Source organism: Pelmatolapia mariae, linkage group LG14 (genome assembly GCF_036321145.2).
Source record: "Pelmatolapia mariae isolate MD_Pm_ZW linkage group LG14, Pm_UMD_F_2, whole genome shotgun sequence".
Classification (NCBI taxonomy): domain Eukaryota; kingdom Metazoa; phylum Chordata; class Actinopteri; order Cichliformes; family Cichlidae; genus Pelmatolapia; species Pelmatolapia mariae.
In genome coordinates, this window is record NC_086239.1 from 20,946,802 (window position 1) to 20,971,111 (window position 24,310).

At 39.5% G+C, this 24,310-nt stretch overlaps 1 protein-coding gene across 3 annotated transcripts in view; it reads right to left on the reverse strand.

The window, feature by feature from the left end:
- The window catches only part of grik4 (glutamate receptor, ionotropic, kainate 4), a 342,449-nt gene that overhangs the window by 229,308 nt on the left and 88,831 nt on the right, over positions 1-24,310 (reverse strand). The window lies entirely within an intron of this gene.

Sequence of the window (24,310 nt, forward strand, 5' to 3'; positions counted from 1 at the left end):
ACAACCCCCTTGCAACCACCAGATGAAAGGGACCCAAGTGGTTGGTGAGTGGTTGTTGGTTGTTGCTAAGTTAAACTGATCATACTGTAAAGATCTTGATGCACCAAAAACTCCTTTTATTTGGTCATTTGCAGATTGCTGCAGTCTCCTGTAGTTTGAATGGAAGACACAGACTTGTCTGCCAACCACTTACCGATAGTGAAACTTGGAAAAATTATCCAGATGCAAACTGGAAAATGAAGAAAGTAAAAAATTTGCAATGGACTTCGTGTAGTTTTACAATCACTTGGCACTCATTTGAAGACAAGTCAGCATCCGCCATGCAAAATATGGGTCTCAATCAAGCTATGATTGTAAGGGGTTCACTCTCTCATCTATCAACCATAAATCATGGCATAGACATGCTGGTCTACCATATCAATTTCACTCTTTGCCACTCCAAAGGATGAATTGTACATGCATGCAGAAGTTGCAGTAAGCTGCAGTAACAGCAGAGGGAGATATTTTATTTCAAGCGAACATGAAAATAATCACATGAAAGCATTTAAACAGATATTATTAACACATTTAAATATATATTAGCTGCCTACCTTAATCGTTTCTGGTTTTGCTTTTGCTCACTATACCAACTTCTTGGCTTTAAATATATTATCTCCCCCTGCTGGTAATGCAACTTCTGCATGCAGAAATGCAATTTCTGCTTGTGTGTTCATTTCACACTTTGGAGAGATAAAGCGTGAATGAGACACGGTGGACTGGCATGTCTATTACACATTTTGCTGTGATACTGGTTGGCTTTTATAGGTCTGGGGTTTTAGCAACAAATATGCAATATGTATATGCAATGTTGTGTAGTGCAAAACTAAAGACCTAGGAGGTGTGTCCCAGGGAGCAGAGCCACACAGCAACTGAGGGCTTTTACAGAACACTGGCACACCAGGCTCAGGCGTTGCCAGTGTCAGTGATTGTAAACAAGCCACACCAGCTCTCCACTGCCTGCAGATGAGACCTGCCACACAAACAGGCCAAAAAGAAGGCAAGCATTTATGCAAGAAAGCATGCATCAGTGAGCCTTGGCCCCCCATGACTCTGTTGCTGGTTCACTACTATACTGATACTGACCACTGTAGAATGGGAACACCTGAAAAGAGCTGCAGCTTTGTAGGTGCTCTGACCCAGTTGTCTAGCCACAATTTGGCCCTTGTCAAACTCAAATCCTAATGCTTGCCAATTTTTCCTGCTTCTAACACATCAACTGTGAGCCCAAAATGTCCACTTGCTACCTAATATATCCCACCCACTAACAGGTGCCATGATGAAGAGATAATCACTGCTTTCACTTCACCTGTCAGTTTTCATAATGTTATGTCTCTTTGGTTTAAATACCCATGTTACCAATTTAAAATACAGTTGTACAATGTTGCATTCTTACTGTATTATGTTCAACTTCTGACAGAAAATGAAAAATATTTCAATAAAATGAACTTAATATTTTCACATCTCACTTAGGAGTAAAACGGAACATTTAACTTTGACAGATATATCTCAATATTGACTCATATGAAAAAAAAATAATTAAAATTATTTGAAAGTCATTTGGCACTTTCCATATTAACCAGTCGTAACTAAAAGATAACATTTTACAGTTAAGAACATGCTCCATGAAATTCTTTATATTTTAAAAGCCAACCGGGTTTTAACAAACAACTTGTTCAACAAGCTTAAATATAAAGAAAATCTTTTTACCCACTCACTTCTTTATTTTATAAAGCAACAGCACAAGAAAGTTAAGAGCAACCAAACACCATATCCACACATGCATGGATATCATAGCTTTTTCTATATGCTCTGGTCTTTTGTCCATACACACATGGCATTTTAGGTCACTGAAAATGGAGCTCTTGAAAACCACCCTTTCAGAAAGTGCATTTATGTTAATGAAAATGAGTATTTTCTCTTGTAATTTCACAGGTGTTCGCCTTTATACCCTTTTTAGATGTAATGTTTGTAGGCTTGTCATTGGCCAACATTTCTATATGATTAGGGCTTTGGTATGCTCTTGATAGTGCCTGATGGAGGTAAGGATGCTCTTAGCCTAAGAATGCCATTGCTGGTAGTGATTGCAGATTTGCATCTGCACATTTTTTGTTTGTTTTTTAAAAAACAAAAGACTGAAATCCCTGTTTTACAAAATAACAGTGTATGTGAGGCTGGAGTCTAAAACTAAATCCTTCTGTTTGCCGTCTGCCAATTTAGTTTATCACAGATCTCTAACTATGGGAGTTAAAACGTAGCTGCAGGCCTACAGTAGATTACCACTCTTCATCTTCATCGCAGCAACATCTGTAGCATACAGGGCCATATGTAAAGTGGGCCAATTACTAATTGCTTTGCAGCTGTAGATAATAAGTATAATTTAAAGAGTCCAGTGGTAACAGTAAAAATCTCCCTATCCTTTTCCTAAAAACGTGTACACTGGGACACATATTCTGTGTATAATTTAAAGGAAATTCACTCATTTCAGGCACTGGATACAAATTTCCACAGGGACTAGTTAAGTTAAAAATCTAAGTTAATGTGAGTCACTTTGTGAAAACACGACCTTATGTATGCGTATGGTTTATAACACATAAATCAGAGAATCAAGACACCAAATCATGATATTATACTACTGAGGGAATAAGCATGTTTAACTCTCAGAAACCTTACTGTTGAGACATCCAAGCAGTTTGCTTTGCCCCGTTCTGCTTAGATACATGATTGTACTGTATTCTTTCCAAGCTTTGGCCACATGGGAAAATGGTTGAATGCTGATCTGAGGGAGCAAGGATGTGCTGTGTGGGATATCGAGTTCCACACTGTTCATGGGTGTCCAATTGAAGTCCTACTTCAAACACAATCTTACCACATGTGGGAGTGTTTGCACATGTACTCCTCTGCATGTAGAGCTATTTATTTGTTTGCTACAATTTTTTTAGCCCATGTGATGTGAGGCAATACAAGAGTTCAAGCAAAACAATGACTGCTTTCAAAGGTCGGACTTGATGGAGGGAAGAAAAGTAGCTTGAAGTAGTAAACAGTCCTTGACTTGCCATCATCGTGAATAAGTGTCTGCAACCAGCTGTAAACCTCTGAAAACAGGATGTTAGGGATGGTGTGGCTATAGAATACAGGCTGTTTCAGTATAGACTGCTGGAAGAGTTTTAAAAGTATTTAGATATAAATGCTACTAAATGTCAGTTGTTTCAACATTACCATCGCCTGCCTATTGTAAAGCACAGAGTGGCAAACAGTTGACTGCTTGATGGCTACTAAGTATCCTAATGAAATAAAGACTTCGAATGTCTCCAGAAGCTAAAACGAATGCACATTTAATGATTACTGATAGTTTAAATTGTTGATAAAAAGGGCCTGCAGCTTAGTATAGGATAGTATGAGAGAGGAAAAGGGGAAAAAAGAACAAGAAGAAGAACAAAAAGAAATTGTATACATTGTTCTGCACCACTGCTAAAGGCAATAAATTGTGAGGATTTAGGCTTTGTTTATATTTGGGGTTGTTGCTATGTTACCTGTTTAATTTTATTGTGATCTGTTTTCACTGTGTTTTATAAAGCATTTTGAAACTGTTTCCCAAAGTGTTGTGCAAATCAATATTATTGTTGTTATCAAACAACTTATTCCTTTAAATTTTTCCAAATTTGTAAAAGCATACCAATTGAGTGGAGTTGTGCAGCGAGCATTTTAATGATCTGATAAACACCTGTTGTGAGATGCATTCAGTTTAGTACTAGTGAGTCTAGCTTCATCAAGCTGTGATGTCCAGTCCAGTGTGAAGCCTCAGGCAGGAGAATTATCACCTCCAAATCTCTGGACAAGGTTCTCAGTTGGAAACGTGTGGAATACCCATTTTAATTGGGTGACGAGTTGCTCCCCCAAGTGGATGAATTCAAGTATCTTGAGGTCTTGTTCACGACCGAGGGGAGAGCAGAGTGGGAGTGGGAGATTGACAGACAGATTGGTGTCTGCAGTGATGAGGATGCGATACTGGTGTGGTGTGTTAAAGATAGAGCTCAGCAAGAAAGGAAACTTACCCTTTTACCGGTCATTCCTGCCCTCACCAGTGGTCAAGAGCTGTGGGTAGTGACTAGAAGAATAAGAGTGCAGAAATAAGTGGTGGAAATGAGCTTACTTTGAAGTGTTTGTGGGTCCAGACTTAGAGATAGGGTGAGAAGCTCGGTCATTCGGAAGGAGGTGAAAGTAAAGCCACTGCTCCTTCACACAGAAAGGAGCCAGTCAAGGCAGGCAGACATCTAACAAGAATGCCTCCTCAGCGAGGTGTTTCGGGCATGCCATACCAAGAGGAGACCCTCGGGGCAGACCCAGGAATCGCTGGAGAGATTATGTCTCTGAGCTGGCTTAGAAACACCTCGGTGTTCCCGTTCAAGAGCTAGAGTAGCTGGCCAGAGAGATGGAGGCCTGAGCATCTCTACATAGACAGCTGCCCCTACAACCTGGAATAAGCGGATCGATGGATGGACAGTTAAGTACTTGTAGCGATTCACACGAGAAATACCCTCGCTGCAGCTGCAGTCTCTGACGTTTGATACACAGCATTTAATTTCTATTCTAGGTCCCGTTTTCTGAAGACAAAAACCAACAGAGGAATGTAAAGAACCACAGAGACATTAGCCAGTGTAGTCTTATTAGGAAATCTCATGACATTTTATATTATCCTTCTTTTTTTCTGCTCCATCTTTGACCTTTGTGTTAAAGAAGAATAAGAAGCTCATGGAATAGTAGAAGATGACACCATTCACAGTGTCACTGGATAGCCATGGCATTTCAGCGGAGTCAACACTTCCCAGTTGTGGCATTTAGAAATCCAGAAAGCATTCTAGCCCCCTCATGATCAGCACTATTATTACCTAGCATGAGATAAAACTACACTGGCCACAGAGAAATAGTTCTTTCTTTCTTTCTTTTTTTTTTTTCTTTTTTTTTACCTTTTTTGAAGTTAATCTATTTTTAATGACTTATGCTCAGCGCCTGTTCAGAACTAGAGACATTAATATAAGATCCGCCCATGGGCATGGTTTAGACAGCAAGGATTAAGACACATTCAGTATTGATGTTTGAATTGGAGCAGAGGCGAATAGTCACTGCTGCTGCAAAGGTTTGTGTTCTTTTACACTTTGACTCAAACATATTAGTAAAATAAGCTGAAGGGTTTGGAGCATGAGATCACTATAATCCCATTTAAATATCAAGAGCTGGCTTGTAAGCCATGAGTAAGGCCATGGTGCTGACTTGCAGCTCGGAGTGTTGCGTTTTCACATGCGCCATGTCAAACATAGCAGATTGATTGGACATTAAATGGTTGTACAGTATCTGTAGGATTTAACGAGTACCCTGTGGCTAGTAGTATTTGCTCAGGTCGTATCGTCTACCATCGTATTTGTTTGAACGAAAAGATAAAAGAGAAGGAAACTATACAAATTTTTCACAAGATAAACAGATAGCTCATAAAACGAACAGAGTTTTTGAGGAGATTGGATATTGAAATAAAATAAAAAGAGCGCAGCTATGGTAGAATCACTATACTTGGTCGATGCCACTAAATTTCAGGCCACTACTCCTTCAGACCAATACAGGTAAAAAGTGCTTAGTTGGTAAAAAGATACAAATTCAGTACTGGACTCTGGCAGGTCGACAAACCAACTCATTAAAAGTGTGAGCTTATCTTATGATGTGCACCATCTATTCTTTTGTTTCACTGAGCCTGAGAAACAGGCACTTTGCTACTTCGCCAAAGGAAACTTCATTCTTTGACGTATCCATTAAAATGCAGCAGTGCACCACAGCTAATAAAAGGAGACAGAGGACAACAGCATGACCACCTAACGGCATCATAAAGTTAGTGAGGGGAGCATAAATAATGGAACACTCATTTTCTCACACCGCCTTGGTCTAGCTGCCAGTACTTTCTCTGTATCACAGGTTTCTGTTCGGCAGCATTGGAATCAGTTTGGAATATTGCTACAGACTCGGATGGAAAATATATGAATGCCATGCCACTGACTATATAAATTAGGTGCATTGGAGCTCTAAAGTAGTTCTGTCAGAAAGCAAAATAAAGTATAAAACCAACAGGGGGAAAAAAATACATGTGAATGGACTACTCTAATGGCATAATGCAAGGTAGTTTCACCTCAAGAGGAATTCAGACTGATGATATACTGTAAATTTTTATAAAGTCACAGACCTCAGTAGTGCAGTTTTCTAGCAAAAAAGTCCCTGAGATGGAAAGATGGGCTATTCTAAAATCTTGTATAAGCCTGGATTTATGTTATGATTCGAGCCCAAAATGTAAGGCTTAAATCAAAACAAGAGTAAGAGGTTTCACTGAATATGTGAGGCTGCTCTGAGCACTTAGGCATAATGATGGTGGTAAAAGTCAGCATGAAACATAACTTTTGTTTCCCAGATATTTAAGATATTCCACTGAAAGGGGGGAATGTGAATCTCATGGCAGCAAAGGGAAAGCTGGGATCACCAGTGTCACCAAATCAGAGCATACTTCCTCTCAAACCCATTAATCACTATGTCTAAATTTTGAGGCAGCTTACAAAATACACATATGAGTAATAGATATTTTACAATGAGATAAGAACCTCGGATCAGCTTATGGTGCTACGTGATGAGGAGAGTCACCAAATCCTGAAGGATTCATGCTCTGCGGGGGACATAAATGTCTGTAAAAACCTTCATAGTAGTTGGACTCCTTGAAATACACCAATCAGATGAAATCTAATGATCATTTATACGAGCAAATAGCCAAGATGATTATCTAGTTACGGCACACATATAAAGACGGTGTTATAATGAATAGGCTGCTATCAATGATGCTGTGCATCTTTAGAGTAAGTAAGTAAACCATCCACCTACACTGGACACTGAGCAGAACAGCTGAACTTTGGAGCAAACGAAGAAGGCATGTTCAGTGTGGCACTTCAGTTTAATACAGCATGTGTCACCTACATTAATAGTTTTGTGCAGATCGGGTGGAGTCCATGCCTGGGCAGATGGGACCTGTTTTTGTAACGCGCTGGCAACACACCTGTTTTTGTTCATCAAAACATTTCAATCTGGACCAAAGACATTAGCTCTCTAAGCTACTAGCACAGCCACAAACGACATAACAAACACAACTGAGAACAATTTAAACAAAGTCTGACACTAATGCTCAAATAAGAGAATTCACAACAAGTGTGCAATGCCTGTCAGTGGGTCTACTGCAGTGCAGTAGCTGTTAGGTTCCCAGAGTGCTAACTGAGGCATGACAGTGCTCTGCCAGACAGCACTCTTCCATCATTTCCCTTAAGTATCAAAGAGAACAGCAGAGTAAACAGACACACTGCAGGGACCAGCACACCCCTCATACATAGAACGCACATCTGCAAACCCCAGCTACTGATTCAAGTAACAGCAAACCTCTGTCCAGACTACAGGCTTAAATCCTTCACAGTAAAGCCAATAAAGCCAGCATTAAAGTATTATGTCCATGCCTCTATTTCCCACTATCCGGCAACGTCCCAAAGCATCCACATATATCTGACCTTCTTTATACAGTACACACAACATCCACCATACTGTATTAATTTAGTAGCTATTTAAGGAAACCACGGAGGTGGTTATGTATGTGTGTGTGTCACTGTATGTTAACATTCATTTCTTTATCTGTGTAGGAAGTGAGATATATCCCCCACGGTGGACTGCCACAGACACACTGATCGGGGAGCGTGCCGTGTCAGTGGAGTGAGAGGGACTTATGGAAGGTGCTGCATTGGTGAGACTTACGGCTAGGATAAATCTGGCCTGTGTGAAAAAGAGCCAGGGGTGCAATTACACTGAGATGGAGGGACAAAGGGATGGCAGTTTGTTTGCCACAGCATGGACTCTATTGCTCAGTGATTGTGAGAATGGAATCTATTTGGTGCAGAGAAAAGAGACCGCGCACGATTTTTGTCTCTCGACGTGTCCATTTGCTGTGCCACCGCACGGTCTCACACACTCTATTGTTGTGGCCTCATTTCTCTCTGGACACTTCTTTGCTTCTATTAACGGCAACCCTACTGTCCAATCTTTCACAGAGTTCTTCATATCTGAAGGTCAGTGGCAGCCTGACATGTACTCAGAGGAGAGAGAGGACCCAGTTGAAACAGATGGGAAGTGCTGATTCGTGTACAGAAGAAGAGAAAGTCAATCAACTTGAAATGGGAGTCCAGAAATGGACATGGCAAGCCAGCGTAATCAAATCTAAAGCTTATGGCAAAGAGAAATGTTCCCGGAATTTAATTGAGATCAATGTGATTATTCTTGGAGGGAATTAAATCTCATTGTTACGCTTTTACTCTAGATGTAGGTTGGTAGCTTAGTTAAAATTTTGTACATCTACCTCCTATCCCAGACTTTATGTCCTTGCTAACATGTGCATAACATTTACCGTAGCTACTGGATCTGATTATGTATGCTGTTCTTTTAATAGGGAATCTGCTAAAACACAGCCTAGCTGGGTAAGTGCTAATATTGCTATGCGAAGAATCACATCCTCAGATTCCCACAATAAATTATTTTGATTGCTGACATGTTTTCATAACCTCTAGTGACCAAAAGTAGAAAAAAACAAAACAAAACTGTGCAGACACATTTTTCATCTTGGGTAGAAGTGCGTAATAGCTAAAGGTCATCTCCCACTTTCTTTGTGAAATATGAAGAAAGTTAGACTACTATTTTCAAAACAGATTAAAAACTTTCTAAAACGTGAAATAATGGTAGATGCTACTAAATGGTGAGAGAAGTGACACAAGATAATAAATCTTTTCAATGCTTTGTGCCAGTGTAATTTGTGGTGGTCAGCTGGCACTTCCCTAATATTCAGCTTAATGCTGAACACATAATACACAACAGTGCTAACACGCTTCATACGACGTTTTCCTCCAAGGTAGATATCGAATTGTACATTTACTAACAAATATATTCAATGCAGAATAACATCAGTAGCTAATCTTGAGCTCAAATTAGTAGAATGATATCAGCTGTTTGGTGGTCGTGTACTGCTGGGTATTAGTTTGTTCTGACAGTGCTAGTGCAAGCTTTGAACATGCTTTAATGTACTAGGAAAACTTTTGGGAAACACAGTTTCTATATATAGAACTGGAGTTTGAAAACAGAACACTGGGTGCTTATATGTTTGTGTAAGAGAGACAAAAGAAAAACAGAGCATGTCAGAAATTCAGAGAAAAAGCCAGCAAGAGTCAGAAAGGGAGTGAAGGGGCGATACAAAGGCTAATGTATCAGAGGGCTCTCGCTTGGCTTTGTTCATCCGAGAAACCTGGAGCTCAAGGACATTGTGTCTGTGTTGTTTGGAAGATAACAAACTCAAGGGAATAAAAAAAAACTACTTTTAAGAGATGACACATCCTGCTTCTGAAAACATTTTAATCTGAAGAGAAAGACATGGTGTTGGCTGCACTGTTATTTTGCTATACAACACTGTGGGTCGGCCCATTCAGCTTTTATTAATGGAAACTTATCAATTTAAGTTTAATCCAAAGAAATTTGAGAAATGATGTTTATTCATTAGGTTGCTGTCACTGAACAGCAACTTTTTAAAACTACCTTTTTCTACCTTTATTATTCGCTGTAAACTTGGACAGCATCTCTTTTTCCACCAGTGGGGAATCTCAAGGGCAACAGTCCCCTTACTGCTTGTTTATATCAGAAAATATAAAAGTAGTCAAGCAAAGCTCAGGTTGACAGGACTGTCATTTTCTTTGAAAATATTCAGTCATAAAACAAAGAATTAGACAAACTGAATTTGTGAAAAGGTAGTGGTGGTAATGAAGGAAGGTGATCACTGAAATTTTTGCAATTCATCCTTTGGGGACCGTGAAGGTTTTAGACAAACCAATGATCTAACCAACCGAAATAACTAGAGGCAAAACTAGTAAACAAAACATATCTATGCACTGATTGAACCCAAACTGAGATGATATATTCAGATACGCCAATCAATGATGAATTCTATGCAGCCACATGGATTGTATTGGTGACAGCATTAATCCATTGCTAATCTGTAAATACAATTAACCCATCATCATAGTCTTGTGAGTCACTTCAGATTAAAGAGTTCAGTTTTGTTTCTGACATAAAATATCTGTTTTAGACATGCAGCAGGCCTACCTTTCAGTGAAAATCAAGCTCCTTTAGACTAATTTTACATCGCTTCAACAATGAAACTTTGAAATAAAACAAGCTGTATTGTCAGCTATGAAGTAACAGACATCTGTCATCTCTTTGCATTTAAAGCAGTTGCTCATGTTTGCTATTGCTGAATGATGAGCTAGCTCTTGCTCAGTTTGCATTTAACTTTTCAGAAGTTATTCAAATGTTCAAAATGTTTCTGTTTTTACTCTAGCCCGGCTCATTAGCTTCGAAGTGATAAGGCAGGCCGAGGGAGAGAGGAGAGAGATTTTCACCACCGTCATGTTTCATGAACCTTCATTTCTTTAGTTTAAGGGCAGCAACAAGATTTTTTTTTAAATTGGATCACTGTTAGGCTGAAAATTAGGCTTATCTATACACTTTATGATTCATTATAGTGGCTTAATTAACGCTGTCGGCAGTATTAGTTGAACACTTCTCGCAACAAGCCAATGGCACCCACAAATTTCATAAAATTAAAGGCACAGACGCTAACAAGAGTTGCCGCTCCACTTCAGATTCCAGCTTTAACCACAAGTGCACGTCATGGTGTTACATGAAACGTGAATGTTTGACTTTAAGAATCACAGTCAAATTAGGAATCTTGCTTTGAAATTCAGGGAGAATTTCTAACTTTAAGTGTTGGTTGCAGAACTGTTGAACCTCATTCTCAAAACTTGAAAAACGAAGCATTTCAAGACATCAGATCTGAGCTTTAGTAAGTACATGGAACGATAAAGCACTTTTAAAAGGGATTAGAAAACCAGTGATCTATTTTGGAAACAAAGAGTGTAAGTGATACACGACCAAAGTTAATCATAAATATGTTGATGTATTAGATAAGCGGAAGAAAATAGTTGGATGGAGACATGGATGGAGAGATGTTAATGCTAAGCAATGCCTCAAGTGGGATGTTGCCAAATATATATTGTCTGAGGTGTCAATAGAGGGCTGCCACACTTGAGAGAAGGTGAACTATAAAATCCCAGAGTTAAGCCTTGGCCTCAGAGCACGGTCTCCTGTCTCCTCAAGGATCCACTCCAGAGCTGGATTAGCATGTTAAGTGAAATCTTGTAGAGACGTAATAGAAACTGCTATAACACAGGCGGCTTAAGCAGCCATTTCACTTCACTAACAAAAGGTTCTCATACTCTTCCAAAAAGAAAAAGAAGAAGAAAAATGTGTCCGGCAATAGTAAAGTATAAATATGAATGTAATAAGTTAATCATGTTAATGATGACCTGCTGCAATAAACTTAAAGATAAACTCTGTACAATTGTACAAACAATATTAATGTAAACGATTTCCTGTTCACGTGTGCATTAATACATACCATGACTGAACAGGTTATGCGGCAGGATGACCATTTTATTACCCTAACACTGTTCCGGTGTATAAATTCTCGACTGACAGGGTCATTTTGCTCATCAGTAACAGATGTGTATGGCTTTGTTGATGCTCTAACAGTGGTAAGTAGAGCAGATGTTAAATGGAGCTTAGCAAATGTGCAATCAGAAAGACGACTTCATTCACTCTCTTCTGGAGCCTCATTCATTACCTCTGTTGGCTCATGTCCATTCATAGACTTCCATGCTTCTCTTTATTATGCTATCGTGTTAAAATCATTTATAACTCTTCAGTTCCTAGCACTGAGAAAGCCAAGAGAACAAACACCTACAAGACTTACAAACAGAGCAAAAAAACTACTAAAACTTGACCCACATGTGGGAGATCATCAGTATACTGCTCCTTGGAGCACCAGCAAGCGCTGCTCACCCACCATCATGATCTAACTGATGATCTGTCTTTGGGATATGTTGCTGGCATTTATTAAGCTCATTACTATAATATATGTAACCAATATCAGCACTGGAAAAAACTATCACCATCATTTATATCTATTGTTGGTTATGAGTTATAAAACTTTTCATGCCGTGAAAATTAAAAATGAAATCAAAAACCTTCAACCAGTTAAAGCAGCAAACAGCAACTACTATTAGTGCTGTTGGAATCTATCTTTCCACTGTGAGCTATTAAACTGCTGCCGCATTCACCTCCAGAAGCTTCTCCACCCCCACCCCCCCTTCGGCTTAGATCACTGCTGACCTGAGAAGCGATCAACCAAGTCCTGATTAATGGGTCTCTAAGCCTCCTTGGAGGCAATCACACTCAGAAGCTTTGGCCAAACAGTAACAAATGGGACACTCAGCAATCATTCTTTATTGCATCAATAACCTCGGTTATCGATTAATCAGCATTAAAATTTTAGAGGAGATACACACCTTAATTGTTAGCGTACAACACATCTTTATTGAACGTTTGAAAATACTTCCTTGAATTTTCTAGACACAGCTGGAAGCAGAGGGTTGAGATCTATGTATTAGTCTGAGGAAACACTGAGTTGCTATGGTGATCAGCATGTGCAGAGGCAAGCTGTGATTGACGACTTTAAGAAATTGAACTTCTAAGTAAGCAGCACAGTACCTAAATTGATTTTGTCACTTGAAGCTAAGGTGGTACTGTGCAGATTTCCCCCCTTTTAACTCTCCAAGGAAGTGTTATGGGCCATTTGGCCTGATAAGTAGAGACTTGTCTCTTGTCTGAATGGTGTGGCGGTGGTGGTGGACACGCTTTTGTTTCTCTGAGAAGAAGGCAAAGATTGCCCTCATCAATCTAATGCCTCTTCCCCTGAGGTAATCATTTCCACAGAGCAGCATGGCATCTCATTAGGATGATTCGCTCTCAGTGTCAGTCAGCCTCAAACACCTTCACAACAAAAACTCTAGTGCGAGGGAAAACACACACTCTCAGATTATTAGACAACACGATGGCACTGGCTCTCACACCTAGAGTACATTAGTGTGATTGGACAAAATGCATTTTCTATTCCTAAGCAGCATTTCATGATAATTTGACAAAGTGAATGCAATCCTTTTCATCAGTAGACTTTATTTATAACAAAAAGCACGTTCTCATTATCATTTCTTCTGCAGATAATTCAATGTATGTACAGGTAATGATAACATGCATTATTATTTAGTGGTGATTCAAGCAAAATATTAAGACAGTTAAGTTACAGGCGCTGCCACTTTCAGAGTATGCAAACAGGCAACATAGCATTGCGGTCACGGGGATGATGCATACGAAAACCAAAAGAATTGAGATTTTAAAAATAAATATATTAATATAATGAAGTTAATGATTGCTGTATGTGTGATGATGTGATGTACATACACATGCATACTCTTGTAGTATGATATCGTTTAGCAACGTGACACTTGTTGCCTCTTTTTCTACAAAATTACTAATATTGCGTAAAAATTCTGGAAAAACCCCCCAATATATATGGCACAGAGCAAAAGTTTAACCGGACCCTTTAGATTAGATTTTTTCTGGCTTGTGTGTGAATGCATCATTTGATTTCAAAAAGCTCAAAGCCACAATTCCTCCCCTGAGAGAAAACCACAGCCAGTGGAAGGAGTCTAGACACTAAATCTTTCTGTGACCTTTATACAACCAAAGAAACAGCCTTGATGCCGTATACGCACACATGCAAACACACATCACCAACCTCAGGCTCTCTATTCTCCAGCATTCGGCGAGAATGGGAGAAGTATAAAAGACCAAGTTGCAATAAAGAAGGAAATCAGGCTGAAAACACAACTGGAATGCTTTTTTCTTCACCTGGGACTTCAATCTAGCATCGACTGTGCCCTTCTGAGGTGGATAAACTCTTGCCAAACTCCCACCAAAATCATCTAATCAAATACAGGTGAGGCTTTTAAACCGAGAGATGAGCTACACACCTCTGATTGTAACCAAACACAGTGATATAGCGTTTAATAATATATCCTCTAATATCAGATGAAGTTAAACACACCTGTTTTTTTTTTCTTCCTTTACCCCGATCTCACCTCTCTCTTTCTTTACCCAACCGTGCACAAGGCGATAAACGAAATGAGGGCTGGCATGCTCCCTGGACATTTTAATTAGCTGGTCTTTAATTCAGCCTGACCCCCTTTCAACTTTGATCAGTCGGCGGGTGCTCTGATAAGGACCTGTCACTCACTTGCAAAGACCGGGGTTATTCAACAGCAAATTGTCTCTTTGCAATTTGCAGATGCTCTCTTCCTGTGCTGTCTTGGAAGAAGCGTTCACAGCTCAGTGAAAACTAAAAGCCCAATGAGAATGGAAATATAACACGTGATGTGTCCTTATTCATCGCAGCTCTTCATTTACTACACCACCACGGACGTGGACAGGGCTTGAATGCAAGTGCATTCACCTGATTAAAACAAGTCCAGAGTTTCCCGGAGGCAAAATTATTGTGTATTAGTGTTACCCTTCAGTTCCGAAGGCGAACATTGTGTTTCATTTAGCTTAATAATGACACGAGCCTTGGGCTTCATGAAAACCAGCTAAGAGCAACGGTGATAATAGAAACTAAATTCTGTATTTATGTAACACTCAAAGTGCTAGAAAAAGTCTGTGGTGTTTCTGCAGACAAAGTGCCTAGGGAGTACTTATTTCTTAAAATACCAAATCAACCTTATAGCTCCAAATAATATCTAGCTTTAACAGTATGCATTCAAGATAGACGCAAAGTTGTGCGAGAAAAAAAAAAACCTCATCTCTCGATGCACACTAAGTCAATCTACTACTGTGTGCTCCATTCACTTGACAGCATAGAGCACAGCAGATTGAAACGCCCTGTTCATATTTGCCATTTCTATTCATTAGGCTTTTTAAAAGATTACTTTTCTAAATTGTATTACTTAGGCCAATAATCATGCATAACAATAATAATCATGCAATGATTTCCTGAACCATCACCTTCCCTACAACGTGCTCCTGCTAAAAAGCATGAAATAGTGAAAATGGTGTTCTCTACCAAAGCATCAGTTTTTTAGCAAGAACGATAATAAGTTTAACCGAGGATTACACGGGCATTATTGCTGGGAACCTAAGCTTCTGAACCAAGCTGAAGCCCAGATTGTGGAGCCGCTAATGGCCTCTAACCAGGCTTAAACAGTCCATTATCCACAGAACAAATGGAACACAGCATTGTTGGGGTTTTTTGTCAACAAAAGATCAACATCAGCACCTCTGGCTTCATGTCGCCACATTGTCACGTTCCAAGTCTGACCTTTTCTGTCCTATTATTACAAGACTTTTCAGGCAAACTGGTCCCATTTATTAGCCAGCTTACTCAGTGACACCAGCCAGTTTCTGTGTAACTCTGACTCGAGGTCTCTCCAAGTTGTAAATGGGATTGGAAAGTGTCCACAATAGCTGAAACAATACCACCCCTCACCACACACCACTGGAGCAGGCAGTACCGTCTAGCCTGTCTACACGCTGCTGCCCTTCAGTCTTGTGCTGATCATATCTGGAGATGCTATGGTGACTTTGCCAGCTACACTCACTCAAACTCCTTCTCAACCTCTTCTTCTGTTTCTAATATCCGAGGTATCATGTCTCTCTCACTGCCTCTGTTTCTCTGTCTAAATCCTCAGACAGTCTTGCCTTCTCTCTGTCTCCGAACCCGTCTCTCTACTCCCTATTATCTCTTATTCTCTTCTGCTGTGCCTCATAGCTGTGCCTTCCTTTCTTCTATCTATCTTTTATTTAACCTCTCCTTAAAACTCCTCCATCTCTCGCCGTCTTTCTGTATTTCTGATCCCAGAAACCTGCACCTGAAATGGATATTCTTTCCCATTCAACAGGCAGTATGGTAACAAAAAGAAGGAAACATGGCATGAAGCGAGAGAGAGACAGACAGAAACTGAATGTTTACCAGCAGATTTGTGCCACTGAGTTTAACAGTGAATCTTAATTCCTTCACCAGATACCAGAAATTACAGTGCACATTCATGACAACTGCTGATGCAAGTGGCAGAAAATCTTATGGAGGTTGTGTATCATGGGTTTGAATTGTCCAATTATGCACTACTGTGTTCATAAAAAGCCAAGCAGCATCTCATAATGCAGACAAAAATCAATGCTTCACGTTCCCCAGCTGCAGAACAGGGTATGCTTTGTCCTTTTTAGCATAAATTATGTGTGAATGAATTGCAAGCATAGTCTGGTCCAACAAGAGTGCCTATATGCATATTTTCCACACCCTCCATTGCTAAATGTCCAAAAATACCAAACCCATGACTTTGAGTTTACATATTTTTGCCTCGTTAATTGTTATAAATTTTTTCAATGAATGCAGATTAAACTACTTCTTCTAATTCCTATAATAGAGTTGTCTATTGCGATGAATGCAGCTCTATACATCTGTTACTTCTGACAGCTACTCACCGACCAGATGCTGCCACTGATTAAGCTCAAAAGCGCCAAAAGCCACCCCAACCTTCACCCATATGTCACTCAATTCTAATTAAGATGGTTTGGTCTTAATTAAAGCAGCACCTAATAAACAAGGTTTTTATATTTCTATTCATACTTAGTTTGGGACTGTTTAAAGGAGCAGCACAGTATATTATGCAATTTTGTAAATATACGCACACCGGATACTTTATTAGATACACCTTGGTAGTACTAGGTTGGACCGCCTTTTAGCCTTCAGATTGAAATGATCTGAGCTTTTTGACATAGTGTGTTATCCTGCTCCAAGCAGACATGAGAAGATGTGGTCGTAAAGGGAAGGACACGGTCAGAGGCAAGGTTCATATATGCTGTAGCTTGTATATGTTCCTGAGCTGGTACTAAGGGGCCCAAAATGGACCAAGATAGTATCCCCCACACCACCATCAGCCTGAGCTGTTGATACAAGGCAGTATGGAGCCATGCGTTCATGCTGTTTCTGGCAAAATTCGATATGACCACCTGAATGTTGAAATCAAGACTCATCAGATGAGCCAAAAATTGTCCAATCTTCTGTTTTCTTTTGTTGAAAACTGTCACTTCAGTTTCTTGGTCTTACAGTAGCAGCAGCTGACAGTAGCAGCACCCAATGTGCTGTGACCATTCAAAGATGTTCTGCTGCATCGATTAGTTGTAATGAGTGGTTATATGAGATGCTCTCACCTTTCTCTCAGCTTGAAGCAGTCTGTCCTTTCTTCTCAATGCATTTTCACTCAGAGAACAGCTTCTCATGGGATATTTTCATTCTTTGTAAGCCCTAGAGACGGTTGCGTGGGAAAATCCCAGCAGATCAGCAGTTTCTGAAATACTCAGACCACCCAATTTGGCATCAACAACCATGCCACGTTTAAACCTCAGCATCTTCTGAGTTGCTGCCATGCGATGTATTGTGCAGTATTTCAGGTGCATAATTATACTATTTCTCATCCACGTAGTTTGTCACTCAGCCAGTGTTATACTTTCTAATTCATAAGCTGCATTTCACCTTGTAAAAGACAGCTTCTTAACTCTTTCTAAACCCTTACATCCCCTCTAGGCTTTCTTCCCCATGTATATTCAATGTGCTACACAGACGAGGAGTTCTGTGTTTAAATCATGTGTTATCCGTTGTACTCTGATCTTGCTTATGCATCTTTTTCCCCCCTGATTTCATTTCCCAGAAGAGCTGTCAGGCATGTGGACAAAACTGCCTACCACATGGTGTAGGAGTAATGAACAATTTATGTTCAGCCATTTGAGACCACAATCAGAGACCATCTTTGCAATTGGCAACAAAAATATTCAAACAACTATTTACAAAGCTCTGATCAACCACAAGTCAAGCAAACACAACAACAAATAGAAGACGAGCGAACTGAGAGCTGAACTTGGACTCTTTGATATAACATGTTCCTAATGACTGATAAACATGACTAAGTATCACAGTACAAGTTTCATCATAAAAGTCTGTAAACTTTCCTGATTTAAATTTGACCCCTTCAAGATCATCTACTCATGCACCGATGGACCACTTCCAGTCCTGCCCATATTTTTACGTCACTTCCTAGTAGTCTGTTATGACCACTTGTACTGTGCATGCTGCCATTTTACCATGGACTTCAAATATGTGCAGGGTCTCTGGTTTTCATACAGTAGTTTCCAGTTGACAAAGGCACATTTTCAAGCACTCCTTATTACCATTTTACAGTATAACGCCTTCTTTCACTTTTCTTTCAAACAATCTTTTCAGTTTTCAGAAAAATACACATTTCTGTTTTCAGAAAAGCGCATGGATCTGATGCAAATGAAGCCTCCGATCTCTTACGAATGGAGACCAAACACTATTTAGATCCTTCTTCTGCTTTGTCCTCTCTGCCCTCACTACCATGGATAAAGTAAGATTTACCGCAATTTACTTTCCATGATGTCTGTGAACTGTTCTTCACAGAAGAAGAAAGGCCTAATTAGGCAATCCCACATGGACCCTGAGCTTTAATCATACCCTAATGTTCACAGCCTGGTGCTCTAAGGGTAAACATACAAAAGGCAGACATGGACTTGCACACACAGATCTATGCCTTCCTTTATAAAAGGTTTTGCTTCTAATGTGTCTTTAAAACACAAATCGAGTATTACAGGCCCTAGCTATGCATTTTAATTTATTTTACAACTTACAAGCATACAATGGGAACAATTTCAAAAGATAAAAAGACCCTTGAGGTTAGCAAAATGGTAATTAGCCAATCAAAATCTTGAGTCATAAAACAACAAAGGCTATAACGACATCAGTTTGCTGAATTTTCCATGAAGAACTAAAAAAAAATCCTCCATGATTTGTTTTCTGTTTGAACTCCTATCACCATGCAAGAAGTGACGCAGACCATATATAACCATGACTATATATAAAAGTTTCTGGTATGCTTGTGACCAATGAATTTTAAATGCAAGCATTAACGATTTACTCATTTTCTTCAGAATTAAAAGACTGGGAGGAGACACAAACAGAGCCTTCCCAAAGGTGTGCCAGTCCCAAAGCCTGGATAAATAGGAAGGGCATCCAGAGTGAAATCAAGCATGCAGACACGTCTGCTGTGGGAATCCCTCTTGAAACAAGCAAGAAGCCAAAAGTGCCTGTAATCATTAAAGTATTTACTAAACAAAAATTGGTGACATCATGTATATTCATTCATTTAAATTCAGAGTTTCTTTTCCAACAGTAACAAGCTCAACACCAATAGCACATATAAAGAAGCCAAATGGCATTCAGGCTGGATTGGTGCTATGGTCAGCTTAGACATCTCCAGTAACTTCTTATTTGGCCTCCAATATACTAGAGCTGTCTGCCAGAGTCCTTGTACCTGTCTGCCTCAGTAATCTGCCAGGGAGCAGACAAACATCAGTGGGCCTTATCTCTACTTCTCAGGAGCAGCCGGGGAAGGAGGCAGGTAGCCCAGAGGCAACAAAGACAGGAGCAGACTGATGCAGGCTCGTGAATTCAGTCAGCACACAAATAAAAGCAGTTAATCAAACGCAGGCATACACAAACATCTATACACACCACAGACATGCCAAAGCACATAAAAGTTATTCTGGAAATAAGGAACTGAGTTCATCAGACAAGCGCTATTTTATATCTGCTAAACTTAATGCACTGAACCTGCTGTAGTGTAGTCCCAGAATAAAAACGTGAAGTGGAAATGAGCTTAATAGGTCTTAATGAGCATGACGTACAAGAACTAGTTCAATATTTCCAATAAAGCTGTGGAGAAGCATTCATGTAGGTGGAACAGAGAATGGTGCAGTTGTCACATACTGAGTGGCTAAAGTACAACATTTGCACCAAAGATTCCACAAGTGGGCAGTGAAATTGAAACCACATGCTCAATCCACTTCCTTTGAGCCAAAGTCAATAAAAAGTCAAATTCTGTTAGTAGTAGATTTCACGGGGCACTCGAGCCTCAAAGAAATTCAATGTCTGTACAGCACACTGTGTGTTCCAGCATTTGTATTCACAGCAAACTGGAGCCGCCTGTGGGAGAATGTGGTGGCTTAAAAATATGAAAAGCGAGTCCTCCTGAATATGAATAGCAATTTGGTTTTACTGTTACTGACACACATAAGAGTTAGTAATATGACATAGGCTAAATCAGTGTTCTTATTTTTGGACCGTGCCTACATGTGTGGGTGTGCACATGTGGAGAAAAGGATTTTTTTTTCCTTGCAATAATTCAAAAGTTTCAAATGGAAACATGTTATTCAACTTGTTTTCAAAAAGGCTGACTATGTAACAGCTTTTACAATCATTTTAGCATGTGTTAAAAGGAATATCTTGCAAATGTAAAGGATTTCAGATAAAAAATCTGTGCTCTTAGAGGGTATAATATAGAATATGACATTACACAAACCATACTGAATTGGTTGTTGATCCAAACTCGTTAACTGTCTTCTTAGGACATTTTCTTTTGGCCTTGATAGTGTACAGCTGTTAGCAGAATCCTCCAGATGACAGTGCATCCTTTCCTTTAAGCAAGTATGACAAAAAATATTCTGATCTCTCAGTTATTTGCTGCACAGCCCAGTGTCATGTGTCCAAAAATACACTAAGCTTTCTAAAGATTTTGCGAGGTGTGAGCAGGACTTGTTAAAAATAAAACAAAATACAAATGTAGCAGAGGTCATGGAGAAAATAGAGGGGTGGCCCTGCGAGGAAAAAAAGAACAGAAAGCCACCACATGGTTAAATTGTCATACCCGCTTTTATGCTGTGCGTGCTTTTATGATCTGTATGTAAGACAAAAGGTTACATTCAAGTCGCTGGCACGCTGTCATCTGGAGCTTTGTTTACTTGCTCAGAACCAAAGAGAATTTCAGATGGGACGTGCTTGGCTCCATCACCCGACATTCACAAAGGTGCGTCAGGTGTTCTGTTGTAAAACTCAAGTAGCCTCTTTTAACACTGCATTGAATCTAACCGAAAAGGTCGCTTAGCTCACGCAAAACTGTTAGATCACACTTCATGTAGCATCAGCATTCAAAGCCACACTGGACGTCTTTCTAACTACAGAAGCCAATATTTTCTTTTAAATTTTAGTGTTACTATCTTGAGGTATAAATACAGAAATGATAGAGTTTGTTCATAAAAAAAAGTTAAAATGTGATTACAAATGAGTTTCTCTTTCTATTGTTGGAGGGGGGAAACTTATAGTATGTACTGTCTACTAACTGTAGCCAGCGTGTAATTAAATCCAGAGCCAAAGAGGAACATTTTGCACAGTAACAACAGTGAGTATCTCAGAAAAATAAGTCCAGGAAACAGGAAAACGTCTGATAAAAAAAGAAAGAGTCATTTCTAAACTGGTGGCTAGAAAATGGGTGTAGGTGACTGAAGTTCATCTACAAAAGGAAAAAAGAGAAAAGACAGAAAATGCATTTTTTATGGATTCATTCTACACGTGTGGACAAAAATGCCTCCGCTGAAGAAATCTCAATAAAGTAATCCCCTTTCATGCAAACAGTGTTGAATTATAGTACAATAAGCAGCTTTTATTGTTACAAGTAAGGCTATAAAAAACATTTTGTGATATGAAATAAGTCCAGTTTTTCCTTTAGTTATTTTGCAGAAAAGAAAGTGTGTGTCACTGTTAGATTGCAGCAATCTGTTTCTTTTATTTATTCTTTTATTTTTTTCAAGGACTAAGGACAGAGGACCTTACAATTTGGACTTCACAATCTTCACAAGCCCTTTAATTACAGTAATTACAGGCACTGTAAGAGCTAGTATCTCTCTAGCAGCTTGGGATTACTTGACCCTTGAACCTTTTCACACTAAAGCTGCTCCACGCTTCCTCACAGGAAGTTTTTATCTAAAATAAATAAAAAAATAAAAAACGAAAGCTTAGCTTCCGACAGCTGATCATCTGCATTTTCACTGCGGTCTAAAGACACTGGAAGATGAGGCAATTTAGTGCACTCTTATCAGAAAAAAAGCAATGTCTGCTCTACATTTGGGAATCTGCTCTGTTCTTGTGTCAGATCTGTGTGTCTGCAGAGCTTGAGCGCTGTAACTGCACAGAAAGCAGAGAGGCCACAGCGGTCAGATGAAGCTTCAGCCACATTCACACAGAATCTGGTAATGTAGCGTCTTCTGCCGTGGTTACACGGAGGTGTGGGTGTGTTTGTGCTTTATAATGCAACCTCTGCTAAGCAAGCAGGAAATAAAGTTTTATTTCAGGCATTCACACCTTTGTTCTCATTAAAGCTCTTCTTGTTTTCCCTTGACTCTCTAGCTCACTCGACCACCATGAACCAACCACGAGGAGGGCAAATATGAGTGTTGTGTTTACAAAAAGAAACTTACAAATACTTCACTATCTTGAAGTAGCCAAATTGATTTTTACCCACAAGATGAGATTGTTGACCATGTGGAAACCTTTGGGGCTGAAAAATAAAGGCCAAAAAGTTCTTCTAGTGGCCACCTGAGGTTGGACTCCAAAAGCAGGTTCATGCCCACTCATCCTGATGTTTAAATATCCAACTTTACAGCATCATCTTTACTGCCTAGTACAAAAAATGGTTTTGATCAGGCCTTATTGGATGTTAACAACCTCATAGTACCGTTAGAACCCAATAGAGCACTTCACTCTCATACTGCTGGTTTACTTGGGAATGGGAGGCAGAGCCTTCAGCTTTCAGTTCCCAGTTTGGATTCAGGAGACAGACACCCTCTGTACTTTTAGGATTGCGCTTAAAAATGTTCTTTTTAATAAAACACAGTTAGGGCTCCTGTAGATATCCTGCAACAGGCCTGGGCTTCTTACCACGACGCATTATTTGTTTTTACTTCACTCACCGTTTTTTACTCACTGTGTTTTGAGTACACTTTGCTTTTAATCATTACTTACTATTAATCTCTGGCTCTCCTCTACAGTGTGTCTTTATCATATCTTCCTCCCCTCACCCCCAACCATTCATGGAAGATGGCTGCCTTTCCCTGTGTCTGGTTGTGCTGGAAGTTTCTTCTTGTTAAAAGGGAGTTTTTCCTTCCCACTGTCTCCAAGTGCTTGGTCATAGGGATTCATCTTATTATTGGGGGTTTCTCTGTATTATTGCAGGGTCTTTACCTTACAATATAAACCACCTCGACACAATTGTTTCTGTGATTTGGGACTATATAAATAAAAATGAATTGAATCTCTATGGACAGTTTTTCTGCTTCTTGACAACTGTGCTGTGAGTACAGTTGTTAAGAAGATCCACAGAGTTTGTGTTTCAAATTTTGGTGCATGAAATTAAAGACTTATAAAGCCTGTTAATTAATAATCTCTGTCTCTGCATTGCGCTCATACATCGTATGGATGCAGCTTGCTAACCAAGCGTCTTAGTGTTTATATATTCATAGTCATAATGATATATTGACCACATAATCCAAATATGGTGATTTCTGGTTTGAAAAAAAAGAAAACTCACATGACAGTGGCAAAAATGCTAATGATGAGGATTAAAAACAAAAAATCCAGCCACAAGCATTAAAGTGGCTTTGTGTATCTTTTATGAAATCCTGAAAACACCATCAGTAGTTCACCACTGAAACTTCGTAAAAATGAAAAAACACTGCCCCGAATTAAACTGGGACATTTTTGGTGTAAAGAAACGAACTGGAACTTTTTCAGACCTGGAAATTTCTCAACTTTCTGCTGTGGAACTGAACTCAGAGTACATCGGAACTGAACGTCTCCCATGCCGTTGTGTTGCTCTGCATGTTATTTCGTGAAGTCAGATTCACCTTTTTGTTACGCACATTTATTTTCTCCACCTCCCTGATCTGCTTCTAATTCAGTCAGTGTTTCTTCTGCATTTTCCAGAATTACTTTCAACAACTCCCAGAGAACTTGCCTGGCCTTTGGCTTACACTTTTATTTATAGATGCAGCGAGCAATACAGCATACTAATCACAATACTAAGAGCAGAAGCGCGTTTTCCCTCGCTGACTTGCTTCTTCAACTCACAAGAGCAACGCAGGGTCTTTTGGAGCTGCTGACAAAATTGGAGACGTGGGCGGCAATTCAAAGGTCTATTCTGGTGTTTACCAGTGATGTTTTAGATTGCTGATATTTTTCCACTTGAATTAACCTCTTGAACCCAGATATTACCCTCAAATAGTGCCAGTATTATAAAAGCATTATACTTCAATTTAT